Source organism: Misgurnus anguillicaudatus, chromosome 11, assembly GCF_027580225.2.
Source record: "Misgurnus anguillicaudatus chromosome 11, ASM2758022v2, whole genome shotgun sequence".
NCBI classification, from domain to species: domain Eukaryota; kingdom Metazoa; phylum Chordata; class Actinopteri; order Cypriniformes; family Cobitidae; genus Misgurnus; species Misgurnus anguillicaudatus.
The window spans coordinates 8,777,938-8,799,870 of NC_073347.2; the positions used below are offsets into that span (position 1 = coordinate 8,777,938).

The following is a 21,933-nucleotide window of genomic DNA, read 5'->3' on the forward strand; positions in this document are numbered from 1 at the left end:
CCTTGAGTAAAGAGACTGAAAAACATGTCCCATTTCAACCACCGTTCCATTTTTAGCCTCAAGTGCTGTTACTGAGCATTACATCAGGGAACGTGCCAGAGACCCAATACACTAAATGATCCTACCTGCTTCTTTGAACATTATGTGTTAATTATCCAATATGACATGTTTATGGGAGGGAAGTGGTCAGAGTCATACATTTTACGTTAAATGCACTTTCCTTAGGTGATGTTGCTTGGCTTCGTTTCCTGTTATGATTAAAATACTTTTCTGTATTAAAGCAGGTGAGGACTGATACTATACGGGTCTCATTTTAAAATTTCACCAGCTGATCATGTTAGCAGTAATTTATCACACAATCATGCATTCTAGAAAAAAATGCTGGGTTATTTTTAACCCCAGTGTTCATTTTGAGACCGTACTATCTGCTGGTATTTTTACTCTTGATCTACAGTAGTCCATCACATGGCCATCTATCTATTATCATTGAACACTCTATTTTAATACAACTCTTTTATTGCTAAAGGGTCTATGGTGGGTGTGCTGAGTTTCACATCAAAATCTCACAATATCACAAACATCAGCACATTAAAAACATTTGACTCTTCAATTAGCAGCTCAAGATTTAAAAGTACTTTTTAAAACATTTTGCAAAACATTCCAGTCCTTTGGTGCTGCAAACCCAAAAGATTGTTTTTGCAGATTAGTGCGTATGGCACCAAAAAGTATAGCCCACAAATTCTGTCAACGTAAATTATCCAACCCATCAATTTTCTTTTGCATCAGGGAATTGATAAATGATGGCAACATACCCATGATAGACTTTAGAGTTTAGCTGAAGCCATTTTATACAAAACATCCTCATAATCAAGAACCAGCATGAAAGTGGCAGCAACTATTTTATTTTTTTTTTGCCTCGGATGAGAAACAGGCTTTGTTTCTAAAATAAAACTCCAGCTTTATTTTAAGTTTTGTCCTTATTTGATGTATATGAGATTTTAAAGATAGAGATTCATCAAATATAAAACCAAGATTGCATTAATGGCAAATTTGCTGCATGTTTCTTTGAACTTGACAAAAAACATAGCTTTAGTTTTACTTTCATTCAAGGTTAAAATGAGACATTAAAGCTTTTGTTGCACAACATCAAAAGCGGACTGTAAAAAAAGCACAGTTTGACGGTGTGTAGCTGCACTACAGTAAATCACTGTGCCAGCAGCATAAAAATAAAAGGTAGCATTTTTAATATTAAAATCTAGATTATTCATTTAAATAACAAAAAGTAGGGGCCCCGGTACAGAACCCTGAGGGACACTTCTGTAGTGGTGCAGCTAAGTATTATGATTTCACGAGGAACGGGGCCCAAGTGCAAGGTAGTGATGAACTCAAAAGGGGTTTATTTAACACAAAAGCCCACGTGGGGGAAAACAACATGACATATACGGATTACAGTACCGGACAGGACTATGACATGAAGAAACACTATTACAAGACTATACTAGACTTTACTTGACCATTATAAATGTATCTAACCATAGACTGTAAAAAAAGATGGACGACGCGACGTCGCCTCCCTCCATTGTAATGAATTGAATCCAAAATTGTCACGCCATGTTACGTAAAAACGCCAGTTTGGAGCCAAGGCATGTGCAGAAGGAATCGTCCGAGGAGCCAGAGGCGGAGCCGCGGTATCAAACTTCCGCCCAAACGCTCGCGTGACCAATTCAACTACGCCAATCATAACGACACACCCTGTTTCTATAACATCAAATTACTAGCTAATTCAAACTATGAATTGTACTGCAGCCAGCAACCAGGGGTCGATCAAAGAGCCAGAGGCTTCACTTTTTTAAGACTTATGAGGCACACCCATGTCTAACCAACAAACATACCAAAACAAACCAAAACGATTCAGCACAGGACAGAACACACTAGTGATGGGTTGTTCGCGAACGAGCCGGCTCTAAGAGCTGATTCTTTGTAGCGAACGAGCAGAGCTGAATCTTCAGACGCAGGCAGGGGTGGGACCGTAAGAGCCGTCTCTTCTAAGGGAGCCGAGCCAGAAGAGCCGAATCTATGAAAAGAGCCAGACTGCCATCACTAAAATGTAGAGCCGGAGCTTGAGCCGAAACAAACCATACAAACACACAGGGCCTTAAATAGTAACAGCTAAACAGATTATAATGAGGGAAGGTCAGGTGAGGGGAGTTAACCAATAATGAATAATTAATGAGCAAACAAGGGATGCGAAGGCAGAGACAAGAAACGGCAGCACACAGCCCAAACAAAAGGCCATGTGCTACCACACAAAACATGGGTACCGCTACAATCCTGACACATGAACTATAAATTACTGTGACAGGCTGGCAGGATTATGACATACAAGGGCCCATCTAACCTTACCCATTATGTTTTCAACAGTATCAAAAGCCTTGAACAGATCAATAAAAAGTGAAGCACAATGGGACCCTTAAGTGTGTCTATAATATCATTTAATACCTTAGCTGCAGCTGTAGTTGTGCCACAGTATGTATTTTTTATGAAACCTGACTGAATATCTGACAAGATACTATATGTTCAGTTAAGTATACAGACACTTATGTGTGTTCATATGTTCACTAATAAGGGTTTTAAAAAAACCTTTAGGAATACAGATGGATGCACAAAAAGCTTTTGCAGTTTGATCAAATAATGCTAAAAGTATGTTATAGCTTGTTTATTTATCAAACGGTATTAAGAAAATTATGAATCTACTGTATATTTTGGTAATTGTTGGTATAAAGAAAATGTGCATCATAGTCTGGGTCCCTTCTCACCTGTGTTACATGTATCTGATGTTCACAATAAGTTATGGTTTAGATGTTATGTGGATACTCTGCCTTTTGTTCTTTTAATAAAGTTGATCTTTATTTTTGTACTCATCGTCGTCGCTCTTTTTGGTCACACACCAGAACCGTAACATCCATAATCTTTTGTGCTATAACTATAGACCCCTTCACGGTTCACGTCACAGGCAGTTTCCACTGCGCATGTCAGGGTCAGAAAAGCCATTACAGCATATAGAGTTGCGTATGTTTCGGTATCGTCAAAAATGCCTACTTACGTCGTGGGTTGTGAAAATCGCACCAGGTCTTTCGTTAAGTTTTCGCGATTCATGCAGAATTTTAAAAACAAAAAAATACAACATCTGCAGCTGCAAGCAATTAACGTGCAGACTGGAACAATGCAAATATTAAAGAGGCTTGTGTTTGTTGTGTTCACTTCATTTGAGGTAAGTCATAATTTTTCAGCCCTGTTAGATTACATTATAAAACCTGGATGGTATGAACAGTTTGACCCCATGCTGCGCGCGCACCCGATAGTCATTCAATGTTTACAAACTTTGAAGGGGTCTATAAAGGAGCACATTACAGAAATACTGTGGCAGTGCATTTTCTAAACATAGCCAAAAAGATTAGATTACAGATAATCGTCACATGTAAAAATCACATGAGAGTCTCTGCCATACAAGGTCACTTATTACACTGTAACATGCTTGCTGATTTTCAGAATGAAGCCATCGATATATTATATACAGCGTGGACATCTAAATTTCAGTAGATGCCTCCGTGTCCTGGGATTTTAAAACATTCATCCAGCATCACTTCTCTGTGAACTGTTGCTAGGTTACCTTCCATGCAGTGGTGCAATCTGCCCTTCTTTAAATGAGTGAGAAAGTGTAGTACACATGTAGGGTTAAAGTTCATGTGGAAGTGCTTAGGAACAATAATGAGGTAATGTTTCTGGGTTGCATTTTAGATGTTAACTCTTAAAAATTAGGATGCTTCTGTTTTCACGAAGGCAACAAAGAAGCATTTTTGGCTGAAACCTTTATTTGTGAATTATGGACTTGTTATCACTCTTTGCTAATTGCAAACATTATTATTCAAAGAGCCCCTATTACGTTGCTAAAAACAAAGTTGTTTGTTGTATTTGTTGTAATGTACCATACATGTACTTTACCGTATATTATTGATGCTCCTCTATGCCCCCCTTTTCTGAAATGTGTCCATTTCTACAAAGCTCATTGTTCTGAGAAAGTGTGGTGTGTGATTGGCCAGCTATCCAGTGCATTTTACTTGGCTGAACACCCAAAAGCGTGCAACGGAAATGGGATGCTCCTTACAATATTTGGATGATCAGCTCCCAACAGGAGATAATATATATATTATTATTAATATATAATATATAATATTATTACCATATCAATGTGAGCCCCAATCTGATCCAAAAAAAAAAAAAAAATGCAGATGACCAAGCTCATCAATCAACTTTGCCAGCACAGCTTAAGCAAAATGTAATAAAACCATGTCTCCATTTGTGATCGTAGAAACGACAAACAACAACCACTACTCTACACTGCTCAAAACTCGTGTTTGAAACTTGTTTTTGTCAGTATTTTAAACATGAAAACATAGACTACTTACATGACTCAGAAATGGGCAGAATTATAATGATGTATATTGTCCACGTCAACAGGCTGCGGAAGTTAACATTTGCCTAAATCCTTGCGTTGTTTGAAGTAAAAAAAAGAGATTCCCAGTGGAGTAGATAACTTGCGCCATCATAGACTTTGAGATTTGTAACTTTTTTTATATATATATTGCAAAAAGCTGAAATAATTGCATTTTGTGAAGGAATTTTGTTAGTGATCAGATTCAGAAAGATTATCAAAGAGCACAGCGTTTAAAATTAGTAAATAATTTTTGCTTCAGTTTTTAATAAATTGGGTAAGTGGATCCATCTAGTGGATAATCGCGGTATTACAGATTAACATGAAACCCCATGAGGAACACGTTGTTTTATGCAAATGTTTTCTCTTAATTGACGAGATAACTCTTCAACGGCGAGGAAAAAGTTAAAATATTTACTAAATGAACTTCAGCCTATTACAATATTTATATTTTGTTTTTGACAAATGTAATGACCGCCCCCTTTCCTCTTTTTGAGCTAACACTAGAGGGCAGTGTTGGGGAAAATAAGGTTAGAGGTCAGTGTTTTGCAGCACGTTGTTGTTGTTCAGTTGATTGCAGATGCGCAAATAGTGCTGAGTGAGAACGATGAAAAAGTTTGTATTATTGTTTTAGTTTCCCCTTAGGAGTGTGGAACGAGGTATGTTGTGTAATATTTCATGTTCATTTATGTATCATGTCTTTTCATTATTATTTGTGAAGTTAAAGTTTGATTAAAGCAGATTGAACTCTGCACGTGGTTACCACATTAACGTGGTATGCACTAAACAAAACATTGTGAATATGTATTTGGTTATTATGTTTATGTTGAAGTGCTTATGTTTATTTATTTTTTGTTATTTGTCTTTTTATATAGTTTTATGGTTCAATGAAGTGTTTTATACACTGCAAGTAAGAGAGGATGCATGAAACCTGTTAATGCAGAGAAAGTGTTTATTGCATTAAGAATAATAAACAATCAAATCGAGCATCAGTGAAAACTCTAACGTTATCCCTGTGGCTCAATTCGTTCCATAGATCCCGAGGTCGTGAATCAGTATATCGTGTAAACAGGTTCGGGCACTGGTAAGGACCCTAGCTCACTTGACGTCGGGTTAGGGTGACCAGATGAGATTGGCTGAAATTCGGGACGGGGGGGGGGGGGTGCAGACGTAACGGGGGGGGGGGGGTGTTCATCCAATAATAGTTTTATTTATTAACTTTATTTAATAATAAAAGATAATGAATTTCAAACGGAATCAATCATATTAATATAAGTACATATGCATATAAATAAATTTATATAATACGTATAGTATTTTATACTTTATACAATAATAGTTCATACAATAATAGTTTTCTTTATTTTATAATACAAATAAGGAATTTCAAACTGAAGTTACTGAACTAATCCTATTTTAGTACATATGCGTATAAATTTATATAATACGTATAGAAGTATTTTTTTAACAAAGTGCCTTGCCTGCCCTCGACCAATCTGACTCCTTCACGCGACTGACTGTCACTGCCTGCACTTTCAACTGTCCTCGCGGTTGCTGCAACTTTCGCTCTCTTAATCAACTCTATAAAACAAAAAGGTCATATTGTCTTTGTGCATATAGATGAATAAGATACATTAATAGAAACAATACAACGTCAGCATATTTCGCGGAGGTTTTAACTGCTGCCAGCACAATGAGAGCCTAAAGTATAAAAACAAGATGCTGAAGCCAATGAGCAGCCGGCAGCGGCTGGCTGCAGCCAATGGGCAGCCGGCGGCGGCTTGCTGCAGCCAATGGGCAGAAGGCGGGGGCTGGCTGCAGGATGACTTAACCTCCTCGCTCATGTTTTATCAGACAACTACTACTCAAGATTTTGCTTTAGTATAATTTTCGGGGAAATTAAAGCGGGATTCGGATTAAGATTTAGCTTCAGTATGATTTTCGGGACAATTAGAGCAGGATTCGGGATTCGGGACAGCAGCTTAGATTTCGGGACTGTCCCGAATTTTTCGGGACGTCTGGTCACCCTACGTCGGGTGTTTCCGAATTCAAAGGCCATAGACATTATATACGTAGACACCTCATGACGTGCTGGAACGCATCAAGCGTCGGCGCCATATTGGATGGGTCTCCTCACTGTACGCTAGCATCAGAGTCAATCGGAGATAACGGACAGAAAGCAACTATGCCCGTATTTTGTGCAGCTTACGGTTGCAATAACCGGCGCAGTATTGATTCCAGATCACATTACATTTCACAAGTAAGATTGTACAATCATTTTGGTTATTTTACGTTATATTATGTCAATGTTCAGCAGGAACTGGTACTCTCTCTTATGATCTCTCGCTGTTTTTTCTTCACATTTGAAGGTTTCCCAGTGATACAGGCATGAGGAGGCAATGGGAAGTTGCTATAAATCGGGAGGGTTTTGTTGTGTCAATGATTTTGACAGGACGGGTCAGATTGTCAGGCTTAAAGATGGTGCGCCCCATTTGTCTTCAACTTCCCACATCATCTCCAAAGAGTAGGTGTATTTTTACTCTACATAACTTATTCGGACCTTACAGTCTATGATTCGGACGGGATTAGTTTTACGAGGGTAGATGGAGTAATATAATTTTACCACAGGACGTCTGTATGCTGATGGTCAATTTGCACGGGATTAGAAATCTCAGTAAAACATTGACTTGTTTCCCGCCTAGAACGCAAGTGAATGCTTCTTTCAGTGCTTCTGTATTTGAAAAGAAAATACCCAAAATTACAGGAAATGACGGAATGGTAAAAGTCACCGTAATCTTTACTGACATTCCGTAATGATTACTGACATGAAGCATTCGGATGGGACTAAAATCACTGAGAAGTTCTGATAAAAATTTACTTTACTAAAAAATGTTCACTACATTCTTAACCATAGAGTCATACTCTCAGAGTCTGTATTCCTTTTTTATGTAAAAATTACTTAAAATTGTGTACTTTTACTTTTCTTGAGTAAAAGTACTAAAGTACTTTTTACTTAAGTAAAAGTAAAAAAAGTAGATGTTTAATGTACTTATGTAAATATTAAATAAAAACCAAAAACTTGAAATTATGAAATGTAGTGGAGTAAAAATTACGATAATATGCTTTGGAATATAAGTTTTCCAAAGAAAAACACTGATAAAATACAGATACTTGAAAATGTACTTTTATGTAGAAAGTAAAATACTTAAGGGCGCACTCACACTATCCATACCAAACCGCGCTCGGGCGCGTTTGACCCCCAAAGCCTGGTTTGTTTGACTAGTCTGATCGCTCTGTTCCGCGCACGGGTGCGGATTGGTTAATCGCGCCGCGGCCGGGTTGCAGGGGTGGGCTGGAAGGCTGTGGTGTGAGCGCAATCGCGCCTGAGCGCGATTCAAAAGATGAAGACGTCAGTCTCACCTTCATCTGCCTCCGTAAAAACCTTTTGATGCGCGCAGCGGGGTTACGTGAATGTCCGAGCTGCGCACGTGACAGATCAACTAAGCAATACGATGACATGTGAGAGGGTTGTCTGTAATCGCGCACCAAACGACTCCGAAATAAAAAACACAGACCTATCATTACGGTGGGTTCCAGTGTTCAGTGAGAGCTTTACTTCCTGCTTTTTTCAAAACAATTGCATCTTAATGACGAAAGCGCGCCCGGACTCGGATCGATAAAAAGTACAGTGTGAGTGCGAGCACCTGGGGGAGTAGGGAGGGGTGACAATTGCGCTGGGGCATAGTTTGGTTTGGTTTGGATAATGTGAGTGCGCCCTAAGAAGTGTCTGCCTCTGTCAATATGCCATACTTAAAGAGCATAATACAAAGTATTTTAGCATGAAAGCAGTATTTTTCAATGTGTGACAGCGTCCTGTATCATAACTAAATCTCTGCTGCTTATAACAACTCAAACCGTGTAAAAATCCAGTAAAAATTAGGGGAGTTATGATTATTCCTCATTAGAAATGAATGCAAGGGAGCGCACTGGACACCCATCCAAGATGCAGCAGCGCAATACGTCAGCTCCAATAGGCAGCTCAGTCTACGAGGTGTCTACGTTTATAATGTCTATGTTCAAAGGCTGCGACCTTCTAAGAACGTATTTTAAGACCGATTGTGCCACAGCAGCGCGACTTGAGGTTAGTTAGGCCGTCCCAATTCAAAGGATGGTTAGAATGAAGCCTCAAAATGTGTCTTCATTTCTCCGTGCTGTAAAGGATAGAACGAATGGATCCCAAAAGTCTGCAACGGATGCATATAATGGCTGGATATTCTAAAATAAACAATTAAAACCTTTATTAAATAAAAGTGTATTATCAGAATTTTTTTTTCTTGTCACTGTTTTAGTATTATAAGTTATGTTTTGTTTTAATATTATTCTTTGTATGTTGCGTATATTTCTAAGGTTGATTAATTTGATATACTGTTGAATAGTTTAATCTACATCAACGTGTCATATTTTCTAAAATGAATTAATATTTTTCTTATTCCATATTTATAAGTCCGAAACGTCTCCGCTGTGTCCTGCTGACAGGCGCGGTGGGCGCGTGCAGCAGGTGACACCAATTATGGAAGTTAGACCGTCTCATTTCAGTTCTTTTCGCGAACTTCTGAGGCTTCCACCTTGAAAGACCGAGTGCTCACCTTTTAAGGTCTCGTGCTTATAAGGTTGCAGCTCTTGAATTGGGACACAGCTATTGGGACACTGTTCACTTATTTTTTTTGTCACGTGGCTGCTTAAAGGAACGCTATGTAGGATTGTGGCCAAAACTGATATTGCAATCACAAAACTTGTGGCTAAGACTGGTACTGCAATCACACAACTGGTGGCCAATACACAACATGACAACATAAACATCAGTTGAGGGCTGCAACTCCACTTTTTAAATGACAATATCTTGGCCAGACCACTGTTGTCAGTGATATAAGTATTTGAAATGAAAATGATTTCTTAATGTCTAGTGACATATCAGGGCCATTTTATGATTAATTGATATACATTTCTTACATACTGTTCCTTTAAGTGTGTTGTGATCACTCACAGGTGTTACTTATCAACAACCGGCAAAACCAACATCTCTCTGACTTAATTTTAAACAGTAGGCTACATTGTGAAAACGCTGTTATTATTCTATTAAAGGTACTCTAAGTGAATTCACGCGTTTTAGACCATAAAACATTTTTTTGTTACATACAGCAAACGTCTACTCACTATCTGCTTGATGCCTGTCCGCTGATAAAACTGTAAAAAACGCGATCTCTGTAGACAGCCCCGGCTCTACAAACTTTAATATAAACACAGTGGCCAAACCTGCACCACGAAACAAAACAAAGTGTTCCAGCCAATAAACGACAAGAAGGATTTTGGGGTTGGGTTTGGGCGCGTTCATGAAAGCACGGAAGGAAGGGGGAGGAGTTAACTACGCTCCGTTTGTTTGAAAACACATTTCAAAAATCAACACACAGATTCGCTTAGAACGCCTTTAATACCCGTGCATAATAAAATTGGGGAATATAATTACTTAATTTTTTAAATATATATTTTTTACAATTTTAAATACATTTTATTATTTTAAATATTGAGTAGATTGTGGTCCCTTACTGTGTTCTGTCACCATTTCATAAAGTTTATTGAGTTGGACCTTCAAAAAGGTCACATGATTTCCGGTAAGGAAACAGGGAGCTGATTGAGACATACCCTATGCCTCATTCTTTGGACCTAAGGGACCGCTACAACAACATTTAATATATTTTCAATATTTACCTATTTGCTTTTTACATGGCTGGCAAACAAATCATCTGCTTGTTAAGTCTGACGTCAATGTCCAGGTCCGTATGCTCCATCAGATGCATTAAGCAAACAACAAACTATACTACTACACTCACAGTGTAAAATACACAATCTTTAATTCCATAATGAAATCCCAAAAATTAATGAATCTTTTATGAAAGCATTGTTGTCTGGGACGTTCTGAGCTTGGAGAATGTAGTGTACACCACAAATTTATAAAAATATATCTTAAATGTGCAATATTAATAAATAGCATGAATAAACAGCTGTTGTAGTCTCATATGAAGGGAATGGAGGGTTGGGTTGGACAGGTTATGTCATGACTTATCAAGCGGATTGAATCAAATTAAAATAATTTATTTGAAAAATGGACTTTGAACAGATGAAGAGAAATCAAACCTACTAACTCTGAATAAAAAGGCCATTAAAATCATTGTGATGTTTGCAAATTGCTTAATATAAATAACAAATTAATTGATTGTGTATAGATTTGTGTATCTTTTTATACAGCTATATCATTTTTTATGAATTTTACTGTGATTTATGGAGCTGTTGGCTTTAAAACTTGACTGTAAAAATTGTTGCTGTAGTTATGCAGCTGTTTGAAAGTAGCTTACTGTAGATTTAGATGGATGTTATTTATTGGCGGCGGTTTGTTCACAGTTAAATGAATATTGAACGTCAGGTTTTTGTCTTTACAGAATAAAACTATAAAGTGGCGGCCTCATGCAGAGCATTCTGGGAGCCAGAAATCCTCATAAACCTTTTTATGTTTTTTTTCCTTCAAATTCTGGTTCCCAGAATGCTTTGCATGAGGCTGTTATTTTAGTTTTATTATGTAAAGACAAAGACTTGTTAATGTTCATTTAACTTTGATCAAACTATGGCAATAACATAAATTTAAATCTTTAGTAAGTTACTGGCAAACAGCTGCAAGTAACACTGTAATTTTTACAGGAATTTAACAGTGTGTATTGATCTCCATTTTGTTTATTTGTTATTATCTGTATACCAATTAGACATTGAATAATCTTTTACTGTCCCATCTTTAATACAATAGAGAGCAAGACAAGCAGCAAAGAATAGGAACCAATGGAAGAAAATGCCTTATGCACCTGTCTGGTGCGGAGAGGATAAGATTAAGGTAAGGTTATATGTTTATAAAAAAAACAGGAACTATAACAGCACGAGGCAAGTATGAGATTGTTTTTTGGTCACGTGCTGAAAGATTAGCAATCTCATCTTAGTTTTGTTTTGTTTAAATGCTAGTCAGCATCAAATGCTGAATATGATTATATCAGATCATTATTTTATTCCTTCTGTAAATAAAAAAACCTGTTTGGGCAAAATGTCACAGCTCATTTTTGCTGTAGAAGATTTCCTGAATCAAGTCAAATCAATATCAAATTTGTTTGCGTTTTATTTAAAACCATCCATCAGGAAAACCCATCTTCTGTTGATGGTAATCTGCGGCTAAGGGCCCTGTTTGTTTCCTATCACAATACACCACTATATACATCATCATCATTATTCCAGACAGAAGAGAAAGGCTAGCTTTACAAACTTACTCCCAAAAATTATGCATATTCTTAAAAACAACACCAGCTTTAGTCTTTTTGGCTACACAATTTTTTACAGACCGGCTGAACTTAAGATCAAGTTTAAATAGGTCACATAAGAATTAATATGAAAACACAGACAGACAGACAGTGGGTAATTATGCTTTCCTTACTCGGCAAATTCCACGCATGTAAATGTTGTAGAGAAACACTGCCACCCAGTGTTGAATTACAGAATGTGGTGGACACATTTGGAATAGCTGGTACTGTAATTGGTAAAGCCAATACTGATCATTTTATAGATTATTTATATGTGTGTAAATTGTTGGGTTGAGATCTGGTGACTTTGGGGGCCATTTTATTACAGTGAACTCATTGTCATGTTCAAGAAACCAATTTGAAATGATTTGAGCTTTGTGACATGGTGCATTATTCGGCTGGAAGTAGCCATCAGAGGATGGGTACATGGTGGTCATAAAGAGATGGACATGGTCAGAAACAATGCTCAGGTAGGCCGTGGCATTTAAACAATGCCCAATTGGCACTAAAGTATGCCAAGAAAACATCCCCCACACCATTACAACACCACCACCAGCCTGCACAGTGGTAACAAGGCATGATGGATCCATGTTCTCATTGGCCCTCATTTATCATTCTTGCGTAGAAACGGCCGTATATATTGGCGTAAGATTATGCTTACACTCCTCTCACCGTTTGATTTATGAAGCTGTGCGCACCTTGGCAATTCAGGTGTACGCAATACCTGCCCTTCATAAATGCCGCGGCTGAAAACAATCGTCATTAGAATAACACGCCCATATAAATTCAAGTCTCCACCACCCCCACGCCCTCATTTTACGCCATTGACACATGGAAGATGGCAAAGAAGAGAAACCGGGGATGTGGAAAGAAACTAAATTGTTTTATTTGGGAGTTTAAAGAGTGGGATTAAAGACACATTAATAATTGCATGACAATTTGTAATATTTTTATTATTATTTTTATTATAAATGCCGTTATTGATATTTAGAATAATAATAATAATTATTATTATTATTATTATTTACTGTTGCCTACATCTAAATTCTATGTCTGCTTAATGGTTCAGTTAAGTTTTGTTTAAAATAATATTTTAAAATGATGGAGTAACTTTTGTTGTGTGTTGTCTGTATTTACATAAAGTTGTTTTTAGCTGTATCTTAGATCCAGTTTGATACGGAGCTCCGGATATAATTCAAATTAACAATTTGTTTCCACGACATCTACATGTTTTACTAAGCTAATTCATAATTTGAAATAATAATAATTGTAATAGTAATTACGAAATATTATAATAATTAATTCCAAGGAACAAACTGTTGGATATTGGGAACAAATTCTAAATGCATGGCCATACTTTAGACTAAATAAGAAAAAGAAGTGTCCATAATGTGTCCAAAAAGTAGCATAAAAGATAATTTGTGGCCATAATTTTGTCCGCATGTCATCATGATCAGATGTACGGCTCCATTCAACACAAGCATTTTACCTTACCTCATCTGTATTTATTTATCATCGAATGGTATGTAACTAGCTTACCTTTTAATGCATTACCATGTTTTCATAGCACATCCTTGTGCTTTCTTGCAATGTGCCGCTTCAGATTCCTGGAAGAATATTTGCTAACTTTTACAGTCTCTCCGCACTCCCTTTCAATTTTTTCTTCCTGCTCAATCTTAACTTTGATTTTTACTTTACATTTATGTATAAGGCTTGAATTCCATAACTTATTGCTAGACGTTTGATTCTCGAACTAGCAAATTATCAAAGAGCGTTCTGGGTTCAACGAGCGGTGCTGAGCAAGCGAAATTTTCGGAAAGGCGCTTTGATGGTAATATTACCACACCGCTCAACGCTCCGCTCCCACTAAGCTCCGTTCACATGCTCGCTCTGAAACGTCAGGTAAAGCGCACAGGCTCTCAACTGAAGGAATATACAAATCAAATGCTTTGGTAAAGTCTCACAAATTAAACATTGAAGTCCATGTTGCATAAAAATAAACACTGAAGTTTATAATTACGATGTTTTAGTTTTTTTTACAGTGGGTCATAATATATCATATATTTTAGTTTGTCAGTGGGTTTTGTGGTGTTAGGAAGTGTTTGAGCATTTCTGCACTAACTCAAAATGTGCGTACACCACCTCCTGAGCTGGCATAGGATTTGAGCGTGCCGTACGCCAACGTCCATATTGATAAATCTCAAAGTCACCGTGGTTTTAGGTGTACGCCAGGTGTACGCTGGAAATTTGGTGTACGCACTTTTGAAAAATTAGGGCCATTCTGTTTATGCCAAATTCTGACTCTACCATCTGAATGTCTCAACAGAAATCGAGACTATCAGATCAGGCAACATTTTTCCAGTCTTCAACTGTCCAATTTTGGTGAGCTCCTGCAAATTGTAGCCTCTTTTTCCTATTTGTAGTGGAGATGAGTGGTACCCGGTGGGGTCTTCTGTTGTTGTAGCTGATCCGTCTTAAGGTTGTGCGTGTTGTGGCTTCACAAATGCTTTGCTGCATACCTCGGTTGTAACGAGTGGTTATTTCAGACAAAGTTGCTCTTCTATCAGCTTGAATCAGTCGGCTCATTCTCCTCTGACCTCTAACATCAACAAGGCTTTTTCGCCCACAGGACTGCCGCATACTGGATGTTTTTCCTTTTCACACCATTCTTTGTAAACCCTAGAAATGGTTGTGCGTGAAAATCCAAGTAACTGAGCAGATTGTGAAATACTCAGACTGGCCCGTCTGGCACCAACAACCATGCCACGCATTAAGCTATTGCTTAAATCACCTTTCTTTCCCATTCTGACATTCAGTTTGGAGTTCAGGAGATTGTCTTGACCAGGACCACACCCCTAAATGCATTGAAGCAACTGCCATGTGATTGGCTGATTAGATAATAGCATTAATGAGAAATTGCACAGGTGTTCCTAATAATCCTTTAGGTGAGTGTATTTCATAAGTTCTCAGTGCAAACCAAATTGGTTAGTAATTACACTCTGTTTAAAGTATTTTTCAATTATTTGTAAGACTTCACGTTTAAAAACATAATTTAATAATAAAGAATTATTTGATATCCAGTATCCACTTCTGCTTGTGTTCTTTCTATTGATGTTAGTACTGAGAGAAATATGAATGGATCTATGGTCTGTAAGAATTGCAGGATCAATAGTAACGTTGTCTACAAAGGATGTCAACTCTTTCGATATTTACCATAATAAGAATTAGAAAGTATTTGCCATTTCCCATTATTACCCTCAGTGTGAACAATTTCTCCCTGAAAATTTCCTTTAGAATAGCGACCCCTGCTGATCTATTTGTACTATGACTCAACCAAATGTCCTGTTTTATTATGCAAGTTCATAAAATATTAATCCTTCTGACTAATAACACCAGTCTTTTGTCAAATGTTTGTTTATAGACAGATTTTATGACAAAAATGTGCATAATTAAACGGGGTTGTTAGTTTTAATAATTTGTTTGCTCTAAATAAAACTTAAAACAAAGAATACACTTTTAATTATGTCTTAACTTAAATAATTAAAAAAAGAAATAGTTTTAGAAAATTCTTTCTATTATTTTGTAAAATGGAAAACATTTGGACAGATCTTGTTGCTTTTACACTATTTTGACCAGCAGGTGTCGCAAGCGTGTGTGGTGTTTTTTATTCAACGCTTTAAAGCAACACTATGTAGTTTTTTTACCTTTAAATAATGTCTCTAAAATTATTTTAGTGATAGAACAACTTTTAACTGGACAAATTGTACTGTTGCTGCAACCTGAGCAGCCTCCTAGCTGCTACAAGCACACTCTGAAAGTGGCGTTGGAGGGTAGAGCAAACAGCCCCGCTCCTCCCCCTGCCTGCAGAAGAGTGTCTGATACCAGGCACTGTTGCACTTTTCAACCACATGGGGGAGCTGTAAGTCATTTTTACATGGAAACTACATAGTGTTGCTTTAAACAAGAAATACAGAAAGGCATTTATAACTAGAAGAATTACAAAAGAGATTACACTCAATTTACACTTATAATCTGTACATATAAAGTAAAAATAAATAAATTAATAAAAAAATGTAATTAAAATACATCAAATAGACAGTGTAATAGGGGGTTTTCACACTTAAATCAAAATCCTGTAATAAGGTACATAAGTATCTTGCTTTGGGTTTTTCATTCCGTTTAACGTCTCCAAATATATTACAAATTACTCTTTAAACATCACAAAACATGGGGTTTTAACATTTACATTTATGATTGTCAAATTTTAACAACATCAACAAATGATTTACAACATAGGATATCTTTCCATCCTCAATTAACTCTTTCCCCGCCATTGACGAGTTATCTCGTCAATCTGCAATACCGCTATTATCCACCAGGTGGCGCTCTGCCGCAACTTATAAAAAACGGAAGTATTGCCCTAGGGCAAAAAGCTGTATGTCCGTGTATGTTTTAAAGATCGCTCTGCATCTGATTTCTATCAAAAGTCCTTCACAAAAATGGAATGCTCAAAATTTGGTGTTTTTGATGAAGCCTACACATATTTGAGAGGTGATAAAAACAGAACACATGAAGGTAGGATGAAATAGATTTTTTTTTGTGAAAATCATGAAAAATGCTGGCGGTTAATAAGCCAAACTTGACAATTTCTCATGATAATATTAGTTTTACATGTAATCTTTGGTTAATCCAACAGAAAGCATCATTCCGGTGCTGCACAACCAGATGGCGAGTGACATCATTGGGCCGCGAGAGCCATTCAAAAGCGTAACAAGCAGTATAATCTCACGATACTTTAATTCAAGTTGTCAGTCGGTCTGTGCAGCTCCCCTATGGCAGCTCTGCATGCAGTTGATGTGTGCTGAGGGTGCTGCAGCAACCCTACTGGCGGGTACTGTATTTTTTTAAATATAATTACTAATTCGCTAAGTTAACGTGCGTCAAGTGACGTTACTCGCTGATAAGGCTCTGCTGGTAGTTTAGTCATTTGATCTCCACACAAGTCAAGCAAAACATCTGGAACATGACCTGTGTGAGGAGCTCCTGCCTACATGTCTGTTGGTGATGTGTGTTGCACCAGTGCCTCAGCTTTACAGCTAATTACCCAAAAGACAACTACAATTAATTTGTGTCTTGCTAACCTGACTGATAATGTAAAATGTTTTCCAAGGTTTAGATAAATCGCAAGTAACAGATTTCAGTTTAAATTTCAATACTTTTCGTAACAATTTTCATTCTGTATTTTTATATTTTGTCAATCTTTCTGTAGTTTTTTTTTTACATTTTTGCAGCGTTTTTCCTGTAAAATTTACACAATAGCACATTAAACACTTTAAACTAAACATCGAAAAAGGTTTAGTTTAAATATGTGTTCGTTTAACATTAAAGATTTACACACAAAGTGTGTTACTTCGGTGTGCAAAATAAACAAACACATTATTAGTGAAACTGTCCAGTATTTTGCTGTCCTTTTCTACACCTGACACTGAATCTTAGATTGATAATCCTAGACGTTATGCTGGATTAAAGGATGATCCTGGGATCCTTTAATACTTATCTGTGCTTTCTACTTACAGGTCCAGATCAGAAATCTGTGGTAGAGGAGGACTTTGACAAGAGGGGGTCAGAGTTTTCCTCTCACCATGAGCTTTCTGGCGTGTCTGGCACAAGCACTGACACCAGCTCCCTCACTAAAGGGTAACATTCGACATACACAGCATAAAAACTCTTTGTAATAGATGTATGTCTTATATCATGCAAGATAGTTTTTAGCTCTAATTTACTGGCTTATTGTTTTGTTTTATCTGTTGGATCAGGATTTCCTTTGTTGTGGAGATGATACATTCTGTGACTTCGGTCACTTGTCCTCATCCTACCAGCGGCATCTCTGCCTCTGAATATATTTGTGAAAATCATTTTGTTGTCATCAAGTTGTTTCATTTAACCTCTTTGCTTTGCCCTCGCCATGGTTTTCCACAGGTAAAAGATCTGTGGGTCACCGTGGACCACGACAAGGACGAGGACCTCTATCAGCAAAGGCATACACGAGATGAGATTCTGTCTGCTTGTGTCATCTTCAGAGAGTTTTCATAGAGAGTCTAGAGGATTTATGTAATCACAAAAGTAAAACATTATATTTCAATACCTGCTAGAGTGTTTAACAGTAACTTAGACTGTAATGCATACATAACCTAACTGATGATAATGTGATTTCTAGGAGGATATCAAGCACACAGAGCCTGAAGATCTTCAGCAAAGGGCAAAGACTTTGGTCTTTTATTTGGTGCTTTGTTTCAGGTTGTGAATATGTGTCTGCAGCCTTCCGGTAAGAACTCACAGGTCTTCAGTTGTTTTGTTGCAGTAACATTTTTCTGTTTTGTCTTCCACGCTGATAACATGCCCAATTGTTAGAGAGTTGAGTTAGTTTACAATGATAATGTTTCTACCTTGCATATATTTAAGGTAGGGCTCATTCTGGTCAACTTTGCCCTGACATCAGATGAGGCGTGTACACTGCTGAGGGAGACACTGGATAGGGAGATGCTCCGACTCTGCAGAGAAGAGCGTTGGGACCGGAAATTGGTCAACCTCTACAGGTTCATGAAGAAGTACGAAGATCTTTCTCCTGCCACATCTCTCAAGAATGTTTTTCATTTGGCAAACGATAATAACAAAAGTGAACCGGTACATTAGAAGTCATACAATTCACATTGATGTCGTGCTTAAAGAATGTTATTAATGTATTCAGTTTGGGAAAATGTATTCTTCTATTTGTTATAGGTTTAGTTACCATACACTGTAAAAAATTCTTTGCTGCTACATTTTTAGTTGACTCAACTCAAATTTACAAGTCATGTCAACTTATTATTTATCTTGACAGGAGATGAGTTGCTACAACTAAGTCGACTTCTTTTAACTATATTTTACAAGTTATAACAGAGTAATTTCAGTAATTCAATTAATTTCATGTAAATTAACATTACATTACATTAAGCAGACACTTTTATCCAAAGTTACTTACAAATGAGGAATTTAAAATATATATTAAATCTCTGATTGTTTTATTTACAGCTAAATAATGCAGATACTGTTGAGGACATGGAGATAGAGTATAGTTGTCAGTAAGTTAAACAAATTTTGTCAATTTAACCATTGTAATATTACAATTAACTCTTGGTAAATGTTTCCATAAATAGTTCTTAACAATATATTTAAACGTATTTTTAGACTTTCATCTCCTAATGGTCTGTCGGCTCCGCTTGCGCCTCCTTAGGCCCAGGCGTCTCAGTCCTCTCAGGTAGATTTACATCAAAGCCCTGTACTTTATTAGTGCAAATTTTAATGAAAAGTAGTTTCATGTAAATGTTTTAAGCCTATGATTGATTTATTTACAGCAAAATAATGCAGACACAGACGAGGACATGGAGATAGAGTATAGTTCTGTATCTCAGTACGTTAAACAAATTTTGTCAATTTTTATCTGTTACCATTTTAATATTACAATTAACTGTTTGTAAATGTTTGAACAAAACAGTTCTTAACAATATATTTAAACATATTTTTAGACATTTATCTCCTGATGGTCTGTCGGCTCCGGTTGCGCCTCCTTAGGCCCAGGCGTCTCAGTCCTCTCGGGTAGACTGTGAACCTTACAAGTGCCAATTTGAATGAAAAAATAGGTTCATGTAAATGTATTAAACATGATTGTTTTATTTACAGATACAATTTGGCAGATGTAGTTGAGGACATGGAGGTTGAATACAGTTCTTCATCTCAGTAATTTTTTCAAAGTCTCTGAATTAATCTGTAACCAGTATAGTATTACATTTAGCGGCTCCTCACGCGTCTCCTTCCCTACCTCTCTCTAGAAAGCGTCGGGCTCCTTCTTCTTCACAGGTAGATTTAAATTGAACCTTTTAGCAGAACTCAGTGTTAATCTCAATTTGTTTTAATATACGTGTATTAAATCTTAATTACAGCACAGTAATGGAGATAAGGATGAGATGGAGGTGACACTAAAGAGGGCCAGACTGTGTGTAACAGCAAGCAATTTTCAAGCTCAGTAAGTTTATCAAAGTCTTTACCTTTTGTTATATTACAATTACCTTTGCATGAATGTTTACAGAAACAGTTCTTAACAATATATTTCTATTCATCTGCTCCTAGACTGTCGGCTCTGATTGCGGCAAAATTTCACCAAAGCCCTAAACATTATTAGAGACAATTTCATTGGGAAAAATAGTTTCATGTACATGTATTAAATCTCTGATTGTTTTATTTACAACAACAACAAAAAAAAACACTATGGAGGAGGTGGAGGTCGAATGTTTTTCTGTTTTTCAGTAAGTCTTAACATTTCAGCCTTAACCTTTGTTATTTTACATTTACTTTTTTTTTATTTAAGATGTTTTATGATGTTTTCGTGCTTAAATGTTTGCTGTTCCCACAGTACTTTTATATGTATTTGTAAACATTCAACTAATTACAGTCGGCCTATCCAGCAAGTGCCTCCTCCCGCCTCTCCTCCTCAGCATCCCTCTCGCAAGTGTCGGGCTCCTTGTACTGCACAGGTAGATTTATACCACGGCCCTGAACAGAACAAAGTGTTAAAAAAAAGTTATTTAAAGTCTTAAATCTCTGCTTGTTTTATTTGCAGGAAGGACGGTGTCCATGGCCAAAAAAAAACGTAAAAAAAAAAACTCACCTGCTCAAACCCCACCCCCATGTGCAGTAAACAAATAAAGAGACACAATTTGTCTATTAAATGTACAATAGTGCAGAAACAACAATTTCAAAGATGGTTTGTGACACATTCATTTGTTTATAATAAATTTATAATAAATCTTTGTGCAAATACATTGTCATTCTTGAGCCAGAAATTTTAACATGCATGTTACTTAAGTGACAATGTGGCAATGTTATAGTAAATGGGTATAGCATATAGAAACACATAATGCCAGTCCTGTGCTAAATAATTGAATATTTACAAAGGGATAGAAGTTATCCCTGCCTGCACTCTCTGATAGGCATATGCATTTAACCTGACCCACAGAATGACACAGGTTAAGCACAGGTATAATTTAACCTGACCCACATAGTGATACAGGTGAAGCACAGACTTCACTAGGTGACACCCACTGGAACACAGACATGGCAAGGTGGTCAGAGATTTCGTATTATCAGTTGGAATCATGTACATAATGAAATGAAATTATAAATATATATATTTCATGTATTATTTTATTTCTTAAACATGCACTGCTGATCCTTAGTCTCCTCTTTACATTTGATATTTGGTATTTTTCTGAATCACCATTTTCTTAAAGGCCTTTGGCAGCTACCTTTTTTTTTTTGAGCCAAAAGGATATGGAGATATTTGGATATATTTAATGATAAAGTACATATTATATCATATAGAACATTTTACTATGGGCACTTATGTAACATTTACATTCTCCACTTCTGTCACAGCAGATGCTAATTGTTCATTCTTAGTGCAGTGTACCTGAAAAGCATTACACAAAATTATTGAAAATCTGAAGAGGCTTTATGACATTAAAAATGAAGATGATACAGACAATCATGTCTTTGTTCTTCATTCAATTTCTGTTTTGTTGGAGCTTTTACTGAGTTGTTTCTGGGTCTGGCTGAGGTCTAAAAAAATCAACTGTATGGAAGTCTGGTTGACATTTTAAGTAACAGTCCATATGTGATCATTATCAGACGTGATCAGATAAATTTGTTTCAATTTCCTGATCAGATCTTTGTAGATTTTTTCAAGGATTTCAACACTCTTCACTTTATCATTTAGTATTTTGGATCCCTTTCTCTTGCATTGTCAGCACCAAGTTTATCCCCTTCTCTTTCCATCATTTCTTTGTGTACTTCAGTGCAGTTGTTCTAATGATGGCAGGTAGCTGTCATCACTTTGTTTGGATCCTTGTCTTATTCTACTTTTTAATTTTTTCCTTTTTTTATTCATCCCAGTCAGTTTAAGGAAATGATGAGTAAAATAGGCCTTACTCATTGCAATTAGTTTTTCATATAAGA

At 36.7% G+C, this 21,933-nt stretch overlaps 1 long non-coding RNA gene across 6 annotated transcripts; it reads left to right on the top strand.

Annotated features, from left to right (window-relative positions):
• Positions 1 to 6,520: 6,520 nt before the first annotated feature.
• On the top strand, positions 6,521 to 21,208 carry LOC129416638 (uncharacterized). 6 transcript variants are annotated; one of them, XR_012372062.1, is made up of 16 exons: positions 6,521 to 6,752; positions 6,862 to 7,016; positions 11,346 to 11,429; positions 17,460 to 17,580; positions 17,863 to 18,006; positions 18,101 to 18,208; positions 18,346 to 18,491; positions 18,955 to 19,004; positions 19,111 to 19,180; positions 19,256 to 19,333; positions 19,449 to 19,518; positions 19,603 to 19,779; positions 19,863 to 19,945; positions 20,050 to 20,225; positions 20,372 to 20,453; positions 20,540 to 21,208. It is a non-coding gene; the product is annotated as an uncharacterized lncRNA (long non-coding RNA). The 6 variants fall into 6 exon arrangements; XR_012372059.1 differs by having other exon boundaries at positions 19,278 to 19,333; positions 20,333 to 20,453; XR_012372058.1 differs by having other exon boundaries at positions 19,278 to 19,333.
• Positions 21,209 to 21,933: the final 725 nt, after the last annotated feature.